At 44.0% G+C, this 26,658-nt stretch overlaps 1 long non-coding RNA gene across 1 annotated transcript; it reads right to left on the bottom strand.

Annotated features, from left to right (window-relative positions):
• Positions 1–12,854: 12,854 nt before the first annotated feature.
• On the bottom strand, positions 12,855–24,201 carry LOC309619457. The gene is made up of 3 exons (XR_014238980.1): positions 23,374–24,201; positions 21,842–21,920; positions 12,855–20,591 (listed from the first exon to the last, which is right to left on the bottom strand). It is a non-coding gene; the product is annotated as an uncharacterized lncRNA (long non-coding RNA).
• Positions 24,202–26,658: the final 2,457 nt, after the last annotated feature.

Below are 26,658 nucleotides of genomic sequence, written 5' to 3'. Positions count from 1 at the left end.
AGCCACAACTAAGGAGCCTGCCTGCCACAACTAAGACCCAGCACAACCAAATAAATAAATAAATAATTTTAAAAAATGGTACAGCCACTCTGGAAAAAAAAAAATAAATAAAAGAATGATCTTCAAATAAAAAATAAAAAATTTTAGGGCTTCCCTGGTGGTGCAGTGGTTGAGAATCTGCCTGCCAATGCAGGGGACACGGGTTCGAGCCCTGGTCTGGGAAGATTCCACATGCCGCGGAGCAACTGGGCCCGTGAGCCACAACTACTGAGCCTGCGCGTCTGGAGCCTGTGCTCCGCAACAAGAGAGGCCGCGACAGAGAGAGGCCCCCGCTTGCCACAACTAGAGAAAGCCCTTGCACAGAAACGAAGACCCATCACAGCCATAAATAAACAAATAAATAAAATTAAAAAAGAAAAAAATTGCCTTTAAAAAAAATTTTTTTTAAAGTAAAAGGACAATGGAAGAGAAAACCAAGTTTGTTTGGAGGACACCCCTTGTGTCAGCAGTTAACAAAAGGTTTTTAATGTAACGGCGTTAAGAGCAAAATACCAAAAAGTAAGGGCAATGGAAGTAACTCTTATTCAACCTAAGGCATTTACCGAGTGTTTGCGGTGGGAAAAGCGCTGTCCTGGGACCACAGATACTTATCCCCTGTAGTCTTCGACCCCGTGGTTGGAAACCTGAAGAAGAAAGATCAACACACACAGGGATAACTCCGACCCCGGAGGACAGGGAGGCACGCACCTCTTGAAAGGAAAGAGCTGACAGCAAGTGTGAGCTGTGATGCGGGGCCAGCGCAGCCAGGAAGGAGCTTGCCCGTGCTTCCGTCAGCTGTTTCTTGTCGGTCCTGCTACATGCAAGTGCGCTATACTGTGCTCGTGTTTACTTTATCACTTGCTGGCGTTTCAGAAATAGGAGGCCAAGTTGTTATTCTTATAAACGGGCCGTTTGTACGCTCATGAACAAGAAGAAATCAAAAACTTCTAGAGGCTCAGAGTAATTCTGATGAGATCATTGTTAGTTGGCCTCAATATTTTGGGGACACGATTTATTTTTAAATCCAAAGGACGCAGGAGGGGAGGAAAGGAATCAGAAGGGGAAGAATAGACACTCTGGGGTTATCGTTTTCCTACAAGATTTTGGCTGAGTCTCCTGACCACGTGTGTCTAATGAAGAAAGACGAATGGTCTTGTCCTGATGCCTCCCAGGCCCCCAGACGCTCTCTCCGTGGCCCCTTCTCTCCTGAAGGGCATCCATCTATGCTCACACACCACGTGACCAGTACAAGAGGACACGGGCAGGACCCACCAGGATTCTGAGCTAAATAAAGCGGAATCTAAATGTGATCTGTCGAAGTTCCCGTTTGAGAAACTCCGGAGCCAGTCTGCCCTGGGAAGGCGCCGCGGTGGAGGTTCAGTGAGAGCACATCATTTGTATTGAAGAAGGAAAGAGTTAGCGGGAGGGATGAGTCAGCCTGAAGTCCCCACATGGGGTGAGGCCCCAGCTCCGTGCAAGAGGAAGGCGCCGTCACCAGCCAGCAGGAGCGGACCACAGGCTGAGCACCGGGCTGGTCCGCCTGGCCCGGGCAGTAGCACCCTGTGGTTGCCGTGACAACGACTACCACCAGGGGGCTTAACACAAAAGCAGTGTATCCTCCCACAGTCCTGGCAGCCAGAAGTCAGGAGCCCAGGTGTCAGCAGGGCCGTGTTCCTCCGAAGCCTCTCGGGGAGGACCCTTCCTGGCCTCTCCCCATGTCTGGTGGTTCCAGGGGTCCTTGGCTGGTGGCCGCACACACGCTCTCTGCACCCCCCTCATATGGCATCTCCACCACCTGTTTCTCCTCTGACTCTCCATGTGATCTCGCCTCTTCTCATAAAGACACACATATGGTGGGACTTCCCTGGCGGCCCAGTAGCTAAGACTCCGCACTCCCAATGCAGGGCGCCTGGGTTCGATCCCTGGTCGGGGAACTAGAATCCTGCCTGCTGCCTGGCGTGGCCAGAAAAGAAAAAAGACACCTATGGGATTTAGGGCCCACCCTCATCTGGTGTGACTTCATTCCTTTTTTTTTTTTTTTTTAATATTTATTTATTTGGTTCCATTGGGTCTTAGTTATGGCAGCAGGGCTCCTTAGTTGTGGCACGCATGTGGGATCTAGTTCCTGGACCAGGGATCGAACTCCGTCCACGTGCATTGGGAACGCGGAGTCTAAACCACGGTGCCACCGGGGAAGTCCCCTGGTGTGACTTCATTTCAACTAACTATTTACATGTGCAAGACTCCATTTCCAAATAAGGTCACATGCTGAGGCTCTGGGCAGACGTGAGTTTGGGAGGACACTATTTACCTGATTCCACATTTGCTGAGCAAGTTCTGATTTTGTTTTGAGCTGACCACATTGATCTGTCACTTGATGCCTACGAGTCTTGATACAAACTGAATGCATCCTTGTGGTTTATACAATAGATGTGTTTACTCAGCCTCCACAGTCAGCAGCCCCAGGACAGACCCTGGACTTTCTCAGGCGGGAACTTGCCCCTTGCTGTTTCTGATTCCGTTGGCAGCACTAATAAGAGCTTCACGAAGACAAGGATGCTCTGTTGGTTCTGTGCTGATGCTTGTCCTCACCCAGCACAGCACCTGCTGTACATGAGCAGTTCAATCATTTTGCTGAGGGAGTAAATTATAATAGTTAGCATCTTAGTGAGCACTGTGCTTCGTGTGTTACATGAGCTATCAGGTTCCACTGTAACAGCAGCCCTTCAAGATAACTTTCCAAATCATTTTGAAATTAGGGAAACTGGGGCTTCCCTGGTGGCGCAAGTGTTAAGAATACGCCTGCTAATGCAGGGGACACGGGTTCGAGCCCTGGTCCGGGAAGATCCCACATGCCGCGGAGCAACGAACCCCGGGCACCACAACTACTGAACCAGCGCTCTAGAGCCCATGAGCCACAACTACTGAAGCCCGCGAGCCACAACTACTGAAGCCCGTGAGCCACAACTACTGAGCCCGTGCACCACAACTACTGAGCCCGTGAGCCACAACTACTGAAGCCCGTGCGCCTAGAGCCCATGCTCCACAACAAGAGAAGCCACCGCAATGAGAAGCCCGCGCACAGCAATGAAGAGTAGCCCCCGCTTGCCGCAACTAGAGAAAGCCCGGACGCGGCAACGAAGACTCAACAAAGCCAAAAATAAAGAAATAAGATAAAATAAAGAAATTTATTTTTAAAAAAATAGGGAAACTGAAGCTTAGGAAGATTGAGGGGCTTGTCAAGCTCTGGGAACAGAGCTGGGTCTCAAGTCCAGAGAGTGACTAACTAGGTTAGTGTAAGAAAATCGTTCTCAGTCTAATCAATTCTGGTCACACTGACAACACTGACTTCTAAAACAGAGGGTTGACGTCGCTCCCTTGACCTTGCGGATCCCACGGGGAGGTGCCATCTCTGGGGCCAGCGGAGACTGGACTCTGTTCAGTCTCTCCAAAGCTACAACACCACTTTCTGAGACTGAGTCAGCAGGGAAAATCCTCCGTTCTTCCTTCCTCTCAACATGTCTCTATACGTTCTCTTCTCTTGGCCTTTTTTCCCACAAGAAGAATTACCTCCTCCTGTCTGATTGGATCTTGTGGTCCTTCCTAGCGCTCCCATATCGCTCCATCAATCTTGCCCTTCTCTTCTGTCTTCGGTTTCTTCTTCCCTTCAGTCCACAAATATGCTCAATGCTTCCTACCCTAAAAGAAATTCTCCCCTTGATCCTGCTACTCTCTCAAGATGCCATTACTACTTCCTTTTCCTGACAAGAAGAGTGCCTGTGACTGCTGGAGCAGGGGCAGCCCTGCTCTGCTGTGAGATGTCATCTGTGTGGCGGGAAGATGGTGCCAAAGAGGAAGCACTCAGAGGCCAGGACACTCATTCAACACTACCTTCTGACTCCACCCATACTTGGCTTTGACCTTCACCCCTCTTTATACTCTTCTGAAGTGGGTGGGCGGTCTCCTAGAAGCTAACGTCTACCACCCACTCACTCCTTTAGAGTCTGGCTTCTGCCTACACCAGTCTTTCATTAGTGTCATTATTAGTCTCAGAAACGTCAGCGCAGGTTCTTTGGAACCACTACGCCATGTTGCTTCTCCAAGTAATTCATGGTTTGGTAGGAAAAACACACTACATCAGTTGGGAGTTCGTCTCACTGCAAGTAATAGAGTATCATCAACAGTGTCTTCAATTTATTGCTGACTTAACAGAGGTGAGCTATTTGGGGCTGGTTTAGCAGTTCAGCAACATCATCAAGGACCCAGGCCCTTTCAGACATGCTCAGTATATTGACGTTTTGTCCTCATGCTTGTTGGTTACTAGTCACAAGATGGCTGCAGTTGAGCCAAGTATCATGGCCTCACACTGCATTCAAAAGCAGGAAGCAGCAAGGAAGGAAGTGGGCAGAAAAGGACTTTCCTTTTAGTAGGGAGAAAAACATTTTCACAGAAGCCCCCCAGTAGTTTCATTAGCCAGAACTGAGATGTGGCTGCTGGTCTCAGCTTCCCTTTTTTCTCTGGTCTCCTAAATCAGAGCATTTCTCTGATCTCTTCAGGCAAACTTAAAAGGTCTTCTGTGTACCCACTGTACCTCTTGGGTACCTTGATGACAAAATTTAATGCTTTCATGTCTTTGTTTAAGTGCCTTTCTTCCTCAATGAACCCCACCTTTCATTTTTTCATCCCCAGGTTCTGATACCTTATAAGTACTTTTCACATGCATTTTTGAATGAATGAGTGGGTGAAGGAGGGAAGGAAGAGGCTCTATCTCAAGTCCCTGCTTTTTTCTTTTCTGCCCACTCTTTTTCTACTGTTGGTGCCAGCCCTGATACGTCTTCCAGCCTGGAGTCTTGCATTTTCAACTCCTCCTGGAACTGGGAGTCTCAAATTCAACACATGTAAAATGGAACTTATCATCTTCCATCAAAAATAAATCCTCTGAAATGGAGATAATATTTTGGAAATCTGTCGGCTGCTTTTCTCCATTACAACCCCTCATGTGTGGCTTCTGACCACTCATTTGCCCTCTGGAGGGTTTGGCTTGCTGTGGGAGGAATGCAAAGTGGAGGTGGATAATAGGCAGCTTTAGAGATCCTGAGCAGTCTTTCAAAAACAATCATTTATTATGGAAAATTCTAAACACATGCAAAAGTAGACAGAAGAGGATAGTAAGTCTTGGCATACTCATCACCCAGCTTCAACAGTTATAAACTCATGATCAGTTGTGTTCATCTATAACCTACCTACTACCATCCTAAAAAAAATCATTAAATATCCAACCAGTATTCAAATTTTCCTGACTGTCCTGTAAGGAAGAACAATTAGCCACCTCAAAATGTGTCTCTTGGGCTTGAGAATTATTTTTGGGCTAATTGTTTTTAAGAAACAAAAGGCTCAGGAAGAGCTTTTATCTACTCCCCTTAACTGAGGAATTTTGATAAAGGGTCTGTTCCAGGAAGAAATATCACCATAGAAAACTAAAGTATACTAAGGATGAGGCGTGGTAGCCTGGGGGAAATCAAAGTCCTCTCTGTGTCCCATTGTCTCTGCGTGGCCCACAAACATTTCTTTGCCAAACGTTTGCTCTTCCTCCTATAAACTGCCTTCTTTCCCTTTGAAGTCCCAAGCCCCTACCCCCTTCTCCTTCTCTCAGATGGCACATAAACCTCAATTGCCTATCTTGTCCTGGAGCCCCATTCTTATGGAGACCCCATACTTATGTAGTTAAGTTTATTTTCTCCTGCTAATGTCTCATGTCAATCTAATTCTAAGACCAGCCAGAAGAACCTAGAAGGGTAGAGGAAAAGTATTCCCCCCTGCCCCCCACCCGTGATCCTTGATTGTTTTACAGTTCGTATGAATTGTGATGCAATTAAGACCCACACATTGCAATTGGTTGATATGTCTCTTATTTTAAAAAATCTATTGGTTCCCTCTCATCACCCTTTTTTCCCCTTATGGTTTCTTTGTTGAAGAGACATGAAGTTTCTGGTTTTTCTGATCAGCCCCCTAAGGGGTGGATTGACATATTCCTCTGTCTTCTGCATTTCCTATAAGTTGGAGGTTAAAGCTATGGCTTGTTCAGATTGAGGTGGACTTTTTGGGCAAAGAGGCACACTCGTTCAGTGATGTCAGCAACTGTTGGTGATCATAGCATAGAACCATTAATTATGTGTTGCCAAATTATGACATCCTATCCTTTCTTCTTCATTCATTTGCTAGACTACTTCTTTAAAGAGCTTTCCCTCATCAACTATTTGCTTACGATGAGTTACAATTTGATCAGGAAAGGTCACATAAATGAACTCTCCTCCTGGTTCCATTTAGCAGGAAATGGTGTTTAGATGCAAAAATCTGGTGCTAGGAGTGCTCACTCTTTGTGGAATGATCATTGTTCCTAGGTCTTTTCAGTGGATAGAATTAAGAAACACATTTTTAAAAGACAAAATGCATCATGAATTTGTATTTATACTTCTGAATGAAAATCAGGACGACTGTTTTTTTTTCTTAATCTTGTCAATCTTACATCTGTGTCTTCTCTTTCCCATGCCCAAATCCTGATTCTCAATGACACCACTGTAATTACTGGTTTTGAAATCAAGTAGGACCCTGTGGGGCCCTCCCGGGTGCAAATCCTTTCCATGTTCCTCCGTTTCTTGTTTGTAGGAAAGAGGCTTCATTCAGCTTCCTTGACCTTTCCTGAGTTCCAAAGGGCAGATTCAAACAATTGCTAATCAGGGAAGGGAGGGAATGCAGAAACAAAGGAGGAGGAGCCAAGAAACCACTGTGCAGAAGATGGCAGAGTAGGCGGACGCAGAGTTCGTGTCTCCTCACAAATAGGGCACCTACCAGGCACTGGTGGGGGACCTTGGACACCTAAGGGGACAAAGGGACCCCCATGTGACCGGGTAGGATGTGGTGGGGGGAGGAGAACTGGAGGCAGAATGGCACTGGCACCCCTGAGGGGCGGCTGGGGGAGGGGAGGGGTTCCCATGCTTGGAGAGGCCTATCCACAGTGAGGGGATCAGCAGGGACCAGGAGAGACCTTCGTGGAATCAGGAGATAGGAGGGGAATGGGGCCAGTGTTTCCCCAGCCCGCTCACGCCCTGGTGAGTCTGCTGGGGTCCCAGGCCTAAATCTCTGCCCTCCAAAGCCCCCTTCAGCCGTGCTGAGCCTAAGCCCCTACCCGCCATCCTACTAGGATGTTTTCCAGCTGAGTGGGTCTGGAGTCTAGGCCCCAACCCCTGCCTAAGGCCCACCCTGCCTAAGCCCCACCCTCCCTTCACAGCCGAGGCTTTTCCTGGCCCTTATTATTATTATTATTATTTTTGCTGTTGTGGTTCTGTTTTGCCTTGTTGTTGTTGTTTCATTTATATTTTTATTTTTTTCTAATATAATTTTTACTTATCTAATTTTATTTTATTTTTTATTCTTTGTTATTGTTCTGCTCCTTTTTTTTTTTTTTTGTGGTCTCACTGTGCAGCTTGCAGAATCTTGGTTCCCAGGCCAGGGCTCAGGCCTGAGCTCCTGTGGTGGGAACGTGGAGTCCAAACCACTGGACTAACAGAACCTCAAACCCCAGGGAATATTAATCAGAGTGAGGTCTCCCAGAGGTCCTCATTTCGGCACCAATACCTGGCTCTACCCAACCACCTGCAAACTCCAGTGCTGGACACCTCAGGCCAAACAACCAGTAAGACAGGAACACAGCCCCACCCATCAAAAAAAATGAGACGACAAAAAAATATGTTACAGATGAAGGAGCAAGGTAAAAACCTATAGGACCAAATAAATGAAGAGGAAATAGACAATCTACTGAAAAAGAATTCAGAATAGTAAAGATGATCCAAAATCTCGGAAACTGAATGGAGGCATGGATCAAGAAAATACAAGAAATGTTTAACAAGGACCTAGAAGAACTAAAGAACAAACAAACAGTGAAGAACAATGCAATAACTGAAATGAAAAATACACTAGAAGGAATCAATAGCAGAATAACAGAAGCAGAAGAACGAGTAAGTGAGCTGGAAGATAGAATGGTGGAATTAACTTCCAAGGAGCAGAATAAAGAAAAAATAATGAAAAGAATTGAGGACAGTCTCAGAGACCCCTGGGACAACATTACATGCACCAACATTCGAATTATAGGGGTCCCAGAAGAAGACGAGAAAGAGAAAGAGTCAGAAGATATTTGAAGAGATTATAGTTGAAAATTTCCCTAACACGGGAAAGGAAATAGCCACCCAAGTCCAGGAAGCACAGAGGGCCCATACAGGATAACCACAAGGAGAAACACACCAAGACACATATTAATCAAACTAACGAAAATTAAATACAAGGAGAAAATATTAAAAGCAACAAGGGAAAAGCAACGAATAACATACAAGGGAATCTCCATAAGGTCGTCTGCTGATTTTTCAGCAGAAAATCTGCAGGCCAGGGGGGAGTGGCAGGACATATTTAAAGTGATGAAAGGGAAAATCTTACAACCAAGATTACTCTACCCAGCAAGGATCTCATTCATATTTGACAGAGAAATCAAAAGCTTTACAGACAAGCAAAAGCTAAGAGAATTCAGCACCACCAAAGCAGCTTTAGGACAAATGATAAAGGAACTTCTCTAGCCAGGAAACACAAGAGAAGAAAAAGACCCACAAAAACAAACCCAAAACAATTAAGAAAATGGTAATAGGAACATACATATCGATAATTACCTTGATTGTAAATGGATTAAATGCCCCAACCAAAAGACACAGACTGGCTGAATGCATACAAATACAAAACCTGTATATATGCTGTCTACAAGAGACCCACTTCAGACCTAGGGATGCATACAGACTGAAAGTGAGGGAATGGAAAAAGATATTCCATGCAAATGAAAATCAAAAGAAAGTTGGAGTAACAATACTCATATCAGTTAAAATAGACTTTAAAATAAAGACTGTTACAAGAGATAAGGAAGGAAACTGCATAATGATCAAGGGATCAATCCAAGAAGGAGATAAAACAATTATAAATATTTATTCACCCAACATAGGAGCACCTCACTACATAAGGCAAATGCTAACAGCCATAAAAGGGGAAATCAACAGTAACACAATAATAGTGAGGGACTTTAACACCCCACTTACACCAATGAACAGATCATCCAGACAGAAAATAAGTAAGGAAACACAAGCTTTAAATGACACAATAGACCAGATAGATTTAATTCATATGTATAGGACAATCCACCTGAAAGATTGAATACAGAATACACTTTCTTCTCAAGTGCACACAGAACATTCTCCAGGATAGATCACATCTTGGGTCACAAATCAAGACTTGGATAATTTAAGAAAAGTGAAATCGTATCAAGCAGCTTTCCCAACCACAACACTATGAGATTAGAAATCAATCACAGGAAAAAAAACTGTAAAAAACATAAACACATGGAAGCTAAACAGTGCACTGCTGAATAACCAATAGATCACTGAATAAATCAAAGAGGAAATAAAATACCTAGAAACAAATGACAACGAAAACATGATGACCCAAAACCTATGGGACGCAGCAAAAACAGTTCTAAGAGGGAAGTTTATAGCAATTCAATCTCACCTCAAGAAACAAGAAAAATCTCAAATAAACAATCTAACCTTACACCTAAAGCAACTAGAGAAAGAAGAAGAAGAAGAACAACAACAACAACAAAAACCCAAAGTTAGTAGAAGGAAAGAAATCATAAAGATCAGAGCAGAAATAAATGAAATAGAAATGAAGAAAACAATAGCAAAGATTAATAAAATTGGTTCTTTGAGAAGATAAACAAATTTGATAAACCTTTAGCCAGACTCATCAAGAAAAAAAGGGAGAGGATGCAAATCAATAAAAAAGGAGAAAGGAAAAGGAGAAATTACAACTGAGATCACAGAAATATAAAGGAGTATAAGAGACCACTACAAACAGCTATATGCCAATAAAATGGACAACCTGGAAGAAATGGACAACTTCTTGGAAAGGTACAAGTTTCCAAGACTGAACCGGGAAGAATAAGAAAATATAAACAGACCAATCACAAGTAATGAAATTGAAACTGTAATTCAAAATCTTCCAACAAACAAAAGTCCAGGACCAGATGGCTTCACAGGTGAATTCTATCAAACGTTTAGAGAAGCGCTGACACCTACCCTTCTCAAACGCTTCCAAAAAATTACCAAGGGAGGAACATTCTCAAGCTCATTCTATGAGGCCACCATCACCCTTATACCGAAACCAGACAAAGATATCACAAAAAAGAAACTTACAGATCTATATCACTGATAAACACAGATGCAAAAATCCTCAACAAAATACTAGCAAACAGAATCCAACAAAACATTAAAAGGATCATACACCATGATCAAGTGGGATTTATACCAGGGATGCAAGGATTCTTTGATATATGCAAATCAATCAATGTGATACACCATATTAACAAATTGAAGAATAAAAACCATATGATCATATCAATAGATGCAGAAAAAGCTTTTCACAAAATTCAACAACGATTTATGATAAAAAGTCTCCAGAAAGTGGGCATAGAGGGGACCTACCTCAACATAATAATAATATATGACAAACACACAGCAAACATCATTCTCAATGGTGAAAAACTGAAAGCATTTTCTCTAAGATGAGGAACAAGACAAGGATGTCCACTCTCACCACTTTTATTCAACATAGTTTTGGAAGTCCTAGCCATGGCAATCAGAGAAGAAAAAGAAACAAAAGGAATACAATTTGGAAAAGAAGACGTAAAACTGTCACTGTTTGCGGTTGGCATGATACAATGCATAGAAAATCCTACAGATGCCACCAGAAAACTGCTAGAGCTAATCAATGAATTTGGTAAAGTTGCAGGATACAAAATTAATGCACAGAAATCTCTTGCATTCCTATACACTAATGATGAAAAATCTGAACGAGAAATTAAGGAGACACTCCCATTTACCATTGCAACAAAAAGAATAAAATACCTAGGAATAAACCTATCTAGGGAGACAAAAGACCTGTATGCAGAAAACTATAAGACACTGATGAAAGAAATCAAAGATGACCCAAACAGATGGAGAGATATACCATGTTCTTGGACTGGAAGAATCAACATTGTGAAAATGACTATACTGCCCAAAACAATCTACAGATTCACTGCAATCCCTATCAAATTACCAATGGCATTTTTCATAGAATCAGAACAAAAGATTTTACAATTTGTATGGAAATACAAAAGACACCAAATAGCCAAAGCAATCTTGAGAAAGAAATATGAAGTTGGAGGAATCAGGCTCCTTGAATTCAGACTATACTGCAAAGCTACAGTAATCAAGAGAGTATGGTATTGGCACAAAAATAGAAATATAGATCAATGGTACACGATAGAAAGCCCAGAGATAAACCCACACACTTATGGTCACCTAATCTATGACAAAGGAGGCAAGAACATACAGTGGAGAAAAGACAGTCTCTTCGATAAGTGGTGCTGGGAAAACTGGACAGTTACATGTAAAAGAATGAAATAAGAACACTCCCTAACACCATACATAAAAATAAACTCAAAATGGATTAAAGACCTAAATGTAAGACTGGACACTATAAAACTCTTAGAGGAAAACATAGGAAAAACACTCTTTGACATAAATCACAGCAAGATCTTTTTTGACCCACCTCCTAAAGTAATGAAAATAAAAACAAAAATAAACAAATGGAACCTAATTAAACTTAAAAGCTTTTGCATAGCAAAGGAAACCATAAACAAGACGAAAAGACAACCCTCAGAATGGGAGAAAATATTTGCAAATGAAGCAATGGACAAAGGATTAATCTCCAAAATATACAAACAGCTCATGCAGCTCAATATCAAAAAAATAAACAACCCAATCAAAAAAATGGGTGGAAGACCTAAATAGACATTTGTCCAAAGAAGACATAAAGATGGCCAAGAGGCACATGAAAAGATCCTCAACATCAGTAATTATTGGAGAAATGCAAATGAAAACTACAATGAGGTATCACCTCACACTGATCAGAATGGCCATTATCAAAAAATCTAGAAACAATAAATGCTGGAGAGGGTGTGGAGAAAAGGGAACCCTCTTGCACTGTTGGTGGGAATGTAAATTGATACAGCCACTATGGAGAACAGTATGGAGTTTCCTTAAAAAACTAAAAATAGAACTACCATATGACCCAGCAATGCCACTACTGGGCACATACCCTGAGAAAACCATAATTCAAAAAGACACTTGTACCCCACTATTCACTGCAGCACTATTTACAATAGCCTGGACATGGAAACAACCTAAGTGTCCATCGACAGATGAATGGATAAAGAAGATGTGGTACATATATACAATGGAATACTACTCAGCCACAAAAAGGAGTCAAACTGGGTCATTTGTAGAGATGTGGATGGACCTAGAGTCTGTCATACAGAGTGAAGTAAGCCGGAAAGAGAAAAACAAATATTGTATATTAATGCATGTATGTGGAGTCTAGAAAAATGGTACAGATGAACTTATGTCCAGGGCAGGAATAGAGTCACAGATGTAGAGAATGGATGTGTGGACACAGTGGGGGAAGGGGAGGGTGGGATGAATTGGGATATTAGGTTTGACATAAATACACTACCATGTGTAAAATAGATAGCTAGTGGAATCCGATGACCTAGATGGGTGGGATGGGGAGGTGGGAGGGAGGTCCAAGAGGGAGGGGATATATGTATACATATAGCTGATTCACTTTGTTGTACAGCAGAAACTAACACAACATTGTAAAACAATTATACTCCAATTAAAAAAAAAAAAAAGAAACAACTGTGCAGTGACAAAGCAGGGTCCTGGTTCCTCCTCAAGGGCTATAACAATATCTTTGAGTTCTGCTGCAGGAACTAATGTCCCCACCCAGGTGGAGGATGGTAACTTCAGACTGAGCACAGGAGTCCTGGAGCACCGCCCTGTTACCTCACCACCAATCAATCAGAAGAAAGTTTGCACACAGTGCAAGAAAACAAAGACTCTGACCCTCTCCTCAAATGTTACTGTGATTAAGTTTCCCTTTCTCCCTTTAAAAACTTTCATGGTAGAGCACAGTCTTCGGAGTTGGTTCTTGGACATGAGTTCAACTTCTTCCTAGGTTGCTGGCCTCCTAAATAAAGCACCTTTCCTTTCCAACCAACTCCTGTCTCTTTAGTGTTGGCTTTTGAACAGCAAGCAGCTGAACCTGAGTTCGGTAACAGTTTGCTTCATCTCACAATTCATTGACAACAATCTCAAAATAATAATACCAACACCATTATCAATAATATGATTACTGGACTTCCCTGGTGGCACAGTGGTTGAGAATCCACCTGCCAATGCAGGGGACATGAGTTTGATCCCTGGTTTGGGAAGATTCCACATGTCATGGAGCAACTAAGCCTGTGGGCCACAACTACTGAGCCCGTGTGCCACAACTACTGAAGCCCACGCACCTAGAGCCCGTGCACCACAACGAAGAGTAGCCACCACTCACCCTGACTAGAGAAAGCCCACGTGCAGCAACGAAGACCCAACGCAGCCAAAAATAAATAAATAAATAAATAAATTTATTTTAAAAAATAATATGATTACTCAATACAGGTTTTGGGTGTGGATTTTTTTTGGGGGTACTTCTCTTTGTCGTCAGGATCTATCTGACTACAGATGTACAGTCAAATTACTGTGAATTAAAGTCCCTTGAAATATCTCACCTCTGTGCATTATGCCACCAACTCACTATACAGTCAGATTCATTTCTTTCAATTTTTAGAATATTTCTCTTTTCCTTTTTAAATTTAATTTTGTTTTATAATTATACAAAATATTTACTTGGTTTCAAAATCAAATCTACCAGACGAGGTATAGTCAGAGAAGTCTAGCTTCCACACCTGTTCTTTCAACCCCATTCTCTTTTACTCCCTATCAGTAACCTTTTTTCCCTCTCTTTATGGTTTATCTTTCCATTTTTAAAAACACAAGTTTAGATATATTTATAGAAAGAATATGTGTGTGTATATTCACATCCCTCCCCTTTATCATATAAATGATATATTGTTTCTCCACTTATTGATATAATCCAGAAATAACTATGCAGTAGTAGTATATAGAAACATTTCTTTTTCCTTTTTTTCATTTGAATACTTCTTCATTTTGTAAATGTAAGTAATTCAACCAGATCCCTGTTGACAGACAGTTGCTTTGTTGCCAAACTTTTGTTAATCGGTGCTGCATGAAAGTGAATGCATCTTTTCATATTCATGCTACACTATCTTTGGGACAAATACCTAAAAGCAGGAAAGCCAGTTCAGTGAATAAAAGCATATGTAATTTTCATAGATATTTCCAAGTTTCCCTCCATAGGAATTATACATTGCTGCTGGGAATTTTGCATTCCCACCAGCAACGTATCAGAATGCTTGTTTCCCCACAGCTTGGCCAACAGAATATGTCAAACATTTTGCCTTTTGTCAACCTGCTAGGTGAGAAATAGTATCTCAATGAGTTTTAATTTGCATTTTTCTTATTGTAGGCAAGGTTGAGAATCTTTTCACATGGGTAAGGCCCATTTGGATTTTATTTTCTCTGACTTCTCCATTTCTCTAGTCCGTGTTTCTATAGATTTTTTGGCCTTTTTCTTTTTTAATTTAGAAGCTATTTTTATATCAGGGATAATAACACTTTGTCTATAGTATTTTGTCCTGGTTTGTTATAATTTGCTTATGGTATTTTTTGCCAACTTTTTTTTATGTAATCAGATTTACTAATCTTTTCTTTCATTGCTTTTGGATTTTAAGCTTTAGGAAAGTTTTCTCATTTTTCAAGTTACAGAGGAATTCACCCATGTTTTCTTCTAGTAGCTGTAGGGCTTAATTTTTCACATTTAAATCTCTGATTCATTTGGAACTTATGTCAGTATACCATGTGAAGAAGGGATCTAATTTTATCTTTTTCCACATGACCATCCAGGTATCCTTAAACCACCTATTGAAACTTCTATTTCTCCCCCATTGACTTGAAAGGCCTCCTTCATTAGAAACTGTCATAGACCAATGGATCTTTTTCTAGATTTTCTAGTCTGTTCCTTGGTCTGTGTGTCTATTTCTGTGCTGATACCACACTGATCCAGTTACAGGGTTTTATAATATTTTCCTGTTTCCCCCATTGTTCTTTTTCAGGGGCTTCCTGGCTATTTTTGCTTTTATGTTTTAGCGAATAAACAAACTATCCATTCTTTTTATAGTTTATATGGTCATAAACTTTATAATCAGTTTAACTTTCATGAGATTATCAAGACTCCGGGCAATGCAGCCAGTTCCAACACCCTGTACCTACATGCCTCTCAGAGGAAAGGCAGCTGGGGACGGGGTGGGGGGGTGGAGTGGGGGGGAGCTGAGCATTTGCCCGAGAGAGCGAATCATCCAAAGACACTGAGACTCCACCCGGCAAGCTGGAAGTCCAGGTGTCCTTTCCAGAACTTTCCAGAAGGTGAGGTCTCACGATTGGTTATGGAGAAATAAAGAGGATACATTTTGTGTATGTTTCAGCACAGGAGGGCAGGTAAATGTTGGTGCTGTTCCGCTTCCTCTTGATTTTCTTGCTTCTCTTAATACCATAAGCGTCTTCCTCCTCCTCCAGACGGAACCTCGGGTTGTCTTTGCCCCCCTCTTTCCCATGCCTCATCCCATCAGTCACCCAGGCCTGGAGGTCCCCCCTTCACAGTGTCTTCACGTTTTCCAGGATAACAGATCAGCAGGACCTCAAGGCTCTAACCGCTGGCACCCAGCTGTCATTGTCAAAAGAAACACATGCTTTCCAGAGCCAGCTCCGTGTACACATGTACACACGTGCTTCTAACCAATTAATTTTAACCAATTAACTTTAAGGAACAAAGGACACCACTCCCCTTATGGTCTCATCTGTCCACTATGTGACATAAATGTCGATGTTGTTCATTGTCTGATTTTATTTGTTATTGATTTATTTGTTTTTGGCCGGACCATGCTGGCTTGCGGGATCTTAGTTCCCCCACCAGAGATTGAAGCCAGGCCAGCAGTGAAAGCGCTGAGTCCTAACCACTGGACTGCCAGGGAATTCCCCATCCTATGATTTTAGAGCAAAGCAGTGTGCCTTGTCCAGAGTGGGGTCATTCACAATCGAAAATCCATTTTCTGTGGGCTGCAGATGGCTCTCTCTTTAAGGAACACACATGCTGTATACACGTACATATATATGTATACAGATATATAAACATCTGTATACATATTTCAGAGATGAAAAACTAGTGTGTTTTATCCAGGAACATTTTTAGAATCTAAAAATACTCTCAAACTCTACCCTTATGTATGTGTGCACCAAAACCCATGTGCATGCCTTCTTAGTCATAGTACCTCAAACTGCAAACAGCCTAAATGCCCATCAGTGAGAGGGTGGATGAATAAATCGGAGTGCGTTCCTTCAGTGGAATTCTATGGGACAGTAAGGAGATCGGACTAGCGATAAACGCATCGATTTGGACGATGGGCAGACGTGAACATGGACCCAAGAAACAGACTACCCCCTCCCCAGAAAAAAGAGTACATATGCATAGTTCCCTTTTTGTGAAGTTCAAGACACGTAAAACCATGTATGATGATAAAATCAGAATAATCCTTGTGGGAGGGGGTGTAGTCTGGGAAGCGGCAGTAGGGAACCTCTGGTGGTTGGAGGTGCTCTGCATCTTCACCTGGGTGGAGGTTACCTGAGTGTGTAGCTGTGCAAAGATTCACTGAGTTGTGTATTTAGTATTTGTATACCTTCCTTGATGTATGTTACCCTTTAATTTAGAAAATCTCAGAGAACCTTCCCTCCTGAATCCTCCAAGACAGCAAACTTCTCTAAAACTCCCTGATCCCCAAATATCTGGCACAGGGAAAGCCGTGTTCTTACTCTGCCTTGAGCCCCCCATCTAAGTGTGTTCGATATGATGGCGCCCCCTGGAGCACAAAACAGATCCAGTTGAAAGGGAATTTCTCAGCCTCTTATTTCCCATGTGAGTGAGGGAAATCTAGCTCAGTTTATGAATCATAAGTTGGAACGCGACAGAGTGAGATCAGAACTCCCATTAGGAAAACAGAAGTTCTCATATCAAAGCATGCGGCCGGCTTCACAGGCAACTCTAAATTCCTTGAGGGTGGGAGTTATCATCTAAGCCTTGTTTTATCCTTTGTGCCTTCAGCACTGGCTTCCCTGAACAGAGTAGAAAATCAGAATGAATGAATGAATGAATGATGCGTAGTGGACGGAGGGGTGGATGAAACCTTATAGCCTCAGTAAAACAGCTTAATGATCCTTCCTAAATGTGTGTTTTCTTTGTGGTAGGTCCTCCTCAGGGCTTCATGATTAGAACAAGCCTCTCTCATCCCCTCCCCTCCAATTCTATTGTGTCTTTGATGAAATATAATTATATCTAAGTGGTATTTTTCTCAGTGCTCCTCCTTGTTGGAATACGTCCTGTTCTCATGATTTGTGTCCCATGGTGACATTTTCCAGTGATAAGAGCTGGCTTATAATCTCACATTTTCTTCTCTTGGGAATTGGCAACATTAAGAGTCAAGATAGTTTGAAATACACATACAAAAAAATACGGACACCTGGGTTTTTCACCAAAGGCTTAATATAAAAATCAAACTGTCAAGCTTTTCCACCTGAGAAGAGTGAAGTTCTCTTTGAGAGCCAGCCCTGCCAGCCTGGGACCTGGGCAAGTCAAGGCCCCTCCACCCAGGGGAGGGGTATGGAATGACGGGGAATATCTTCCAGGCTGGTGAAGGCTCAGCCTGGGACTGTGGAAGGGAATAGTTTGGTGCAAGGCTGCTGCTGTGTCTCTAGAGTTTGTTAGAACAGGAGTTGTTGTTTTAAATTTTTATTTTATTGAAGAATAGCTGATTTACAATGTTGTGTTAACTTATGCTGTACAGCAAAGTGATTCAGTTATACATAAATATATATATATATACATTTTTTCATATTCTTTTCCATTATGGTTTATCACAGGATATTGAATATAGTTCTCTGTTTATCCATTCTATATATAATAGTTTGCATCTGCTAATCCCAAACTCCCACTCCATCTCTCCCCCACCCGCCTCCCCCTTGGCAACCACAAGTCAGAACAGGAGTGTTTTTGAAGACACGCTTGTCCACTTAAGTACTGCTGATGTCCTTGGGCCACAGGCTGAGGAAGGAAGACCCATGGGTGCCTACTCTTTGCCACTTTCTAGAACATCTAGAACGTTCTTTCACTTTATGTGACACCTATCCTTAACCCTCCAGAGAACTGGACCCCTACGGCATGTTGGATCAGAACCAGAACTTGCCCTCAGCACACTGGCTTTTGGGGCAGGACAAGGCTTTGTTGTGGGGTTTCCTGCACACTGTAGGGCGTTTTGTAGCATCCCTGGCTTCTACCCGTTGGATGTCCCAGTACGACAACCGAGATGGCCCCCAGTTGAGAAGCATTGGATTAAACTGACCAGATATGAGGGCCTGTACTCAAAACCCAAGAACTGGCTCCCACTTGTCTCTGCCCCAAACTTCCAACACCCCCTACTGCTAAGCCCCTGGGAAGGGGGCAGTAAAACATGAACCCCATGACTCCATGATAGCCATTGGGTGGGGTAGGGGTAGAGACTGTCAGATATAAGAAGGTAACAAAATGCAAATTTTACGACAATGTTTGGTGTCCAGGACCTCTTCTGCCTGGAGCCAGGCCACAGAGGACTCACACAGGATTGCAGAGCTGGTGAGATCAAGGAGTGCATTTGACCAAACTTTCTGAATCAAATCTAAGAGCCGTAGCATCTCCTTTGTGGTCACTCTAATGTAGAAGGAATCGAACGTGAAATCTCCCTAATTAAATGCTTTCTGTGATTCAGTTCCTGGATTCAGAGATGACCCTGCATGTCTGCAATGCCTGGGTAGCCCGAGAGCCACAGTGGGTGTGGCAGCATGGGCTGGGAGATGGCCCTCACCTGTGCCGCTGCCCCTTCCGCGGCCACGATGGCAGCTCTCACTGCTGCTCCGTGCCCCCGTCTCATCTTGCCACAGTGACTGTGGGGACTTGACTCTGTCTGACCCCAAATCCTTTCTCCTTTTTAGAAAGGACCCTGCTAGTTCCTTAGCTACAGAGGGGGCAAAGGACCAGGCCGGATGCATCATAATACCTCACCCCTGCCCACAGTGACCCTCGGCCAAAATCCTTTTTTGACATCTTCAAAGTTGGGAGAGAAGCCTCCTCTCCCCTCTGGTCAGGGACTGTTGAAAGGCACACGTGAGGCTGAGTGTCCCATGCGCTATATTGTCCATCACGCGGAGAAACCTGTCTCCATCGGGAGAACAAAAGCATCACCTGGGGAGAGGACGTCCTGCTGACTTTGAGCCCTGGTCCTGGCCTCCACGCTGTGCAGTCCTGATCCCAGCCTTCCTGCATATGCAAAGCCTCATCTGACTCCATAAGATCCCCAGGATCACTCCAGTAAGTGACCCCCGCTTTTATTCTAGGCAGGTGTGAGCTGGAGTCTCGTCCATTGTAACCGAGAAAGTGCTGGTGATTCTAGACTGGAAACGCCATCAAGGACAGGACTCTGTCTCACCATTTTTGTTATCACTCACAGTTTCTATCACGGATGGATCTCAAAACTGGTTTTCAAGGGACACTTGTTGATTAATTCTGAATGTTCTAGTCTGAACAGTGGCAATTTGTAAACAACAGTCTTCACGTGGCTGAATGAGCCAGAAATTTACCTGCTTTACTATCCCCAAACCAACATGGCTTCGCCTTGCCCGAGAGAAACTGTGCTCGCAATTAAGGACAGCCTGTCTGTGGCAGGTCACCCTGCTCATCTCCGAGGTGACTCGGCTGACATCCTGGACATGGTGCCCTTCCTCCCTTCATGAGGGTCATTCTGAGGCTGGTTAGTCTAAGAGGACAATCTTTAAAGCATGGAAGGACTGTTGTATCATGGGTATATCTGCCTATATTCCATGGATAGTATTACTTTTTAACACCTATATTAGTATTTAATTAGCAGTTAATACATACATTATATATACACATAATTATGTCTAGTTAGATGGCACATGGAAATCGAGAACTCATTCCATGACCCTCAAGTTCCAATTATTTGAATGTTTCTCATATCACTCATGGGGGCCAGAAAGCTTGTGTTGGCAGGTGGTCTCTGTGGTCCAGCTTCTTCATCAGTTGAGACCATTTCTCCACTGTTGGGGTTTTTGCCTCCAGCCCTTTAGGGACAGAAGACTCGACATTTCCAGTCCCATCCTTCAGTGGTCAGTTGGGACCTCTGACCACTCCAGAATCCACAACTCACAAAAAAATAAAACACAAAAAAATATCAACCGTGAAGAAGAAGGACAATCTCTGTTTTCTTTTCTATGAGCCGCCATCTTTGTTTTTCTGATATTTATGTCTTAACTTCTTATTTAATGCAAGGGAGAAGCAATTCTACGATCTGTGCCTCTGAACTGCAAGAAATTATAAATTGTTGTCAGCAGTTGCAAAGAAAAAAAGTAATACCTTAGACTCCCATATTATCATGCCTTATTCCTCCTTTTATAAACCAAAGTACAGTTGCTTTGTCATTTTGGAAAAAGATGGGTGTGGTTTAAGAAGCTCCCAAGGACTCACCCAAACTTCAGGTTTAAAACCTGATTAATTTAGTTCATTCTGGCTCTTGGGTCAAAAAAGATTTGAGTAGTTTTGAGAGGGACACGGCTGCCTTGTGGGTAAGATGATCATCCTATAAGATGGAGGGTTGGATAGAAGCTGTTGAATACTAAGGAATGCACAGATATGGGAACAGAATAGAAGAAGAAAAGTAAGTAGGGAGAGTAAAGGCAAAGGGAGTAGATGAAAGAAGTCTCATCAAAACATAGGTCAGAATGTTTCTGTTTCGAAGTACATTTATCGTCTCTCCTGCATTAATTTCCCATTAAGGATTTTTTTAAATGGCAATTTCTCAAATTTCCTTAATCATGTAGCTTAAGCTCCACAGCCCAGCATGGCTACTATCAAAAAAAAACCAGAAAATAACAAGTGTTGGTGAGGATGCGGAGAAATTGGAACCTTTGCGCGCTGCAGATGGGAGTGTAAAATGGCGCGGCCACTGTGAAACACAGTATAAAGGGTTCTCAAAAAATTAAAAATAGAAATACCATATGAGCCAGCAATTCCACCTCTGGGTATATACTCAAAAGAACTGAAAGCAGAGACTCCAAGAGATATTTGCACACCCACGTTCATAGCAGCATTATTCACAAAAGGCAGAAACAACCCAAGTGTCCATCAATGGATGGATGGATAAGGAAAACGTCGTCTATACAGTCAGTGGAATATTATTCAGCCTTAAAAAGGAAAGAAATTCTGACACATGCTACAACATGGATGGACCTCGAGAGCTCTGTGTTAAGTGAAATAAGCTAGTCACAAAAAGACAAATGCAAATATAAGCTCTATCATTCTGCCTATCTGAGGTACCTAGAGTAATCAGATTCAGAGAGAGCAAGTAGAAGGGTGGTTGGCAAGGCTGGGGTGGGGAGAATGGGGAGTTACAGTTTAATGGGTACAGTGTTTCAGTTTTGCAAGATGAAAGAAGTTCTGGAGATGGAGGTGGGTGGTGGTGATGATTGCACAGCACTGTGAATGTACTTAACACGACCAAACTGTACACTTAAAAATGGTTATGACAGTAAATTTTATGTTGTGTGTATCTCACCACAATTTTTTAAAAGCCCACAGCTCACGTCCCCCTTCTGGAGTCCAGGGTCCCACCTGCCAGATCTCCACGCATCACCCTGAAATGCAAGAGGTAACACCTGGGACCTTGTTGGAAACGCAAATAATCGGCCCCACCCCAGACCTCCTGAATCAGAAACTCGATCCCTGGCATTATAGTTGTAACAAGCTTGCAGGGTGACTCTGATGTCCCTCAGGTCTGGGAACCGCTGCCCAAGGGTGACAGATGTGGGGCAGTCAGAAGGGATATGTTTGAGATTCAGGATATGTCTTGAAGGCGGAGAAAATACACCTGGGTAGTAGGTTGGACACAGAGTAGAGAAGAGGAATCAACAGGCAGAGGCTGAATAGATTTGAGTGAATGAATGTCTTTTAAAATTGTTCTGCTTTTAATTTTTCTTCATTTTACTAGAGTCAGAAAGAAAAAGTAAAAGCCTGCTTTCTCAAAGCATCGGGTTGGAGAACAGGAAACAAGCTAGGATGGTTGGTGTATAATCTTTAGAAATCCATGCGAGGTAGGCCTTACCCAAATGTGTACTTAACTGCACACACGGCAATTATGCAGCAGGTAGGAAGTGGTCGAGTCATACATTTGCTTACTGACAGGCCTGGTGACGTCACACACAAAACCCACACTCACAACGCACCCCAGAGAGCTCTGAGCATGGCTCTCTTCTTTCTTTTTATACCAACGTCAGAGGGGGAGTGATGTAGACTGTGGCCCGAGACTGAGGGGTTTCTGGGACCGGGGACTTTCAGTGTGAAAACTGGGACAGTCCCGGGCAAATCGGGGTGGTTGGTCACCCTACTTATAACCCAGACTCATAGAATTTCAAACCCAAAAGGAGAGTTCTTCTGGTCTGTGGTTCAACACGCTGGCTATAGATTAGAAACACCTGGAGAGCTTAAAAAATATATGATTCCTAGGCCTCACAGTAGACCAGTTAAAATCAGTATCCCTGGGCACAATAGCAGGCATCAGTATTTGTGAAAAGCTCCCCAAGGGAGCATTGAGAACAGCTAATCTAATCCAACATCTTGACCCAATAGAGGAGGAATCTGACGCCACAAAAAATTATTTGTCCACGATCACACAATTAATTAGGGGCAAACTCAGGGTTCCTGGCGGTAGGCCAGTGTTCTGCGCCCACACACAGCACTTTTGCAGATAATGACTGATGAGTTAACCTGCAATTCGCCCCCGCCCAGGGCAATTAACTAGGACAACTCACCCCCACACCCCCTGTCTGGGCCTCAGTAAAGCCGACCCCTCCGAGCGGCCAGCTGTGCGCTCACGGCTGAGATCCAAAACTCTCTTCTCTTGCTTCCTTCCAACTTTCCTCCCTCCCAGCTGCTCCTGAAGGATTCAGACCCAGCCCCTACTCCTGGCCCAGGGATGCCCTCTGCCCCTGGTTACAGATTTGGCCTCCGCGGTTCTGACCCCGGCATTCTCTCCCTTCAGCCTCCGGAGGTCCCTCAGCGCATCTGCTTTGGGCACCTGGGACCACTCACCTGGGTCCAGGGACCACCTGGCGGCACCTCCACCAGCAGGGGCGAAGATGAAGCTCCTTTAGCTACAGAGCTGACTTTGTAGAACAAGCAAAAGCCACAGCAGCCTGTTTCTCATGCCTGGGGGAGCCTGGCGGGCTGACCACTTGCTCCACAGCCCGAAACAAGCCCCACTGCTGAGGACGCAGAGCCTAGAAGGAAATAACATGCCTCTGACCGGTGACGGCCCTAGCCAACCGGGCCAGGAAGGGCTCAGCTGTTACCCTGCCCAGGAAAAGGCCCCAGAAAATGACAACAGTGAAAGAAGTTCGTGTCACTCAAGGAGGATGACGTAAACCCTCAGAAAAGAAACAAGCAAACAAAACAAATGAACAAGTAAAGAATGAAATTGGCAGTGTTGAAGGAGATTTCTAGGTCCAAGATGGAGCCTCTCCTGCCCGGGGTGCCATTGCACGTAGGTAACTTTCGCGTCCCTGTAAAGGCCCACTTGACCTGGATGTTCAGGGTAAATGCAGTCAGCTGTCCCCACCCACCACGCCAACTCTGGGCGTCTCATCTCAAACCAGGTTGACGCTGGGGCCCCAGACAACCCGATGTTTTCCATTTTTCTCTTCCTTGTTTTTTATTCTTTATCCTATAAAAGCTTCCTGCCTTCTGCTCAGTTTTCCAAAAGGAGACCATCCACTTCATGAAGTGTCAAGTGTTTGTATCACCTCAACTGTCTTCTTAAGTCATTTTTTTAGCAGAAGAACAATGAGAAGCCCCCCCTCAGCCCGGGGGTTCCTCCCCCCTCCCCGTGTCACAGCCGGCTTCCTGAGGACACGGTGCTTCTAGGGCCCTCACTGCCCCGCCTCCTCGTTTGCGGTGGTTTAATGTGGTTTGTTCCCCCGTCATCAAGTGTTTTCTCCTGGTCCTTGTGGTGCCTGAACTTGGAAGAGGATGCCGGTCGGTGGTCTGTGGTCTGTAAACCACGCGGGCCCCGTTCCAGACCCAGCGAACCAGAACTCCCGGGGAAAGCATCCCGGAATTCGTGTTTCTCGAAAGCTCCCGGAATGGCTGGGAGGCACAGGTATGTTTGGGGAACGCAGGCGTGATCGACGCGTTTAGAGATGGTTTCTTTCTGTTTAACCCCCGCCCCCCGCCCCCTTCCTGGACAAACGCCAGGGTTCCGACGGTGGGCGCTTCCCGCTCCAGGGCTTGGCTCACTCCACGGGCGGGCGGGGCACCAACTCACCCCCTGAGCGAGTTCTCCGGGCCGAGTCCGGAGCGCCTTTCTTTGAGAGCCGTGCGTGGGTGGGTGGAGCTGTCGCGCCAACACCCCACTGCCTTCGAGTGCTTAGTTTTGGATTCAGGCAGCCTTTTAAATGTTTTTATTTTATTTTTAAAGTTAAATTTTAAGGAACAACGTCTAAAGCATACTTCCTTTAAAAAGGGGCCTGTCGGCCTTAGCTTGCAGTCTGATCGACGGTCCAACAGGGGGCGCCCAAGCCCCGCACCGCACCGTGCGCGCCGCTGGCTCCCCGCTGGCCCTGGTCTCTGTGCTGCGCCACCTGGGGGACCGCAAAGCTTCCCAGGAGCCCTTGGCTTTCATCCTTCGACCTCAGGAAAAAAAGTGACACACGTAAAAACCATGATGTTCAAATCGCTAAGGATAATGAGAAATGTTACTACTGGGAGGATGTCATACAGGTGCAGAGGAAGAAACAGGGTTGAGGCTTTGCCCCTCCCAGGGTCTTGGATTTAGTAAGTTTTACACCAAATTAAAGAATTAATTTATGTTAACTTATTAAAGTTAACGTAAATTAGCTTCTTTATAAGTTTTAAGTCAAATTAGGAATTCTCTTTAGGGTGAAATTTTAGCTATCAAAGGAGAGGTTATTTTGGAGGGCATGAGATTTTCAAGTTCAGGCACTGAGATTCCAGCCCTTCTGACTCCTATGAGCACTAACACCCATCCCTCCCACACAACATCCCCACTGCTGGCGGGTGCGCATCGGAAACTCGAGCGGGGCGGCACTGGCTAGACGTGGGCAGACAGGCTGCAGGAATGACCGAGGGTGGAGGGAGGGCCCAGAGAAGAGGGCTGGGACCTCTTTGATGGATGACGGGGCAGGGATGGCACGGATGGGCCTTCAGAAGGCAGGTTGGGTGTCCTCCCCTCTCCCGTTTCTCCATGAGCTGGTACAGTCTGCCTGCGGGCAGCATACATGATTCTGGCCCGACTCTACCCGTGCGACCCGAGACAATGACTCCACCTCCCTGGGCCTCAGTTTTCTCGCCTGTAAAATGGTGTTGGTGCCGAGGGGTTAGCCATTGAGTGTAAACGTTTCATAGCAGAAAGCTTCCTAAGACATTTTTTTCTGATCTAAACTCCTTGCCCTTTAATTTTTCTCATAAAACCTCCTTTCTGGACCCCGGGTCTCCCAGCTCCCCCTGGATGAACATATTTAACTGTCTTAAAACACATTGCCCTAAACAAAGACAGTCTCCCAGATGCCATTCTCACAGGGACCCGCAGACTCAGTGCTGTGTAATTGTATTCTTTGTGATAAAGGCAACTCATTAATTGAACACCTCAGTATAATTTAGTGTTTGTAACTCTGTAAGATTTTTTGGTAGAATAAAATCTTAAATAAGAAAGACATGTAACAGAGAAGAACAAACCTGAAATATACATGATGGCCCATTCTCAAGACTCTGACCTTCAAAGGGTCAGAGACCCTTTGAAGACTTTTTATTCACATAGAGGTAAGAAGTTGCAGAACAGAGAATAACATTTGTCTTGTTAGAGGTTTACAGGAACATCGTGACCTGACTTACAGGGACAGCAGCAAGAACAAAGGATTCCAGCACCAAGAAGTTTACAACAACTAGCCACACCGCCTCCCCTTTCAGTATAAAAGCAGCCTGAATTCTAGCTGGGGTAAGATGGTTCTTTGGGACACTAGTCCGCCGTCTCCTCTGTCTGCTGTCTTTCCGAGTAAAGTCGCTAGTCCTTGTCCCAGCATCTCATCTCTCAATTTACTGGCTTGTCACGTGGTGAGCAGTGTGAGCTTGAACTCAGTAACAGACATATTTTGTCTCAATTTACAGAAATGTGGTCACTTTCAGCTCTTCTACCTTGTTCGTATGGGCCCAACATCCCAGGCTTTAGAGCTTTTTCTGGCTCTTGATTCTATCACTCACAGTGGATGACAAGCTTGTACGGTTTAGTATTGGAAGAGACCTTGGAAATCAAGCTGATCCTCTTAATTTTGTGTTATTTGCAAAACTGATAAGCATATCTTC

This window comes from Balaenoptera borealis, assembly GCF_965194805.1.
Source record: "Balaenoptera borealis genome assembly, chromosome: 21".
Classification (NCBI taxonomy): domain Eukaryota; kingdom Metazoa; phylum Chordata; class Mammalia; order Artiodactyla; family Balaenopteridae; genus Balaenoptera; species Balaenoptera borealis.
This window is presented reverse-complemented; position numbering and strand designations above follow the sequence as displayed.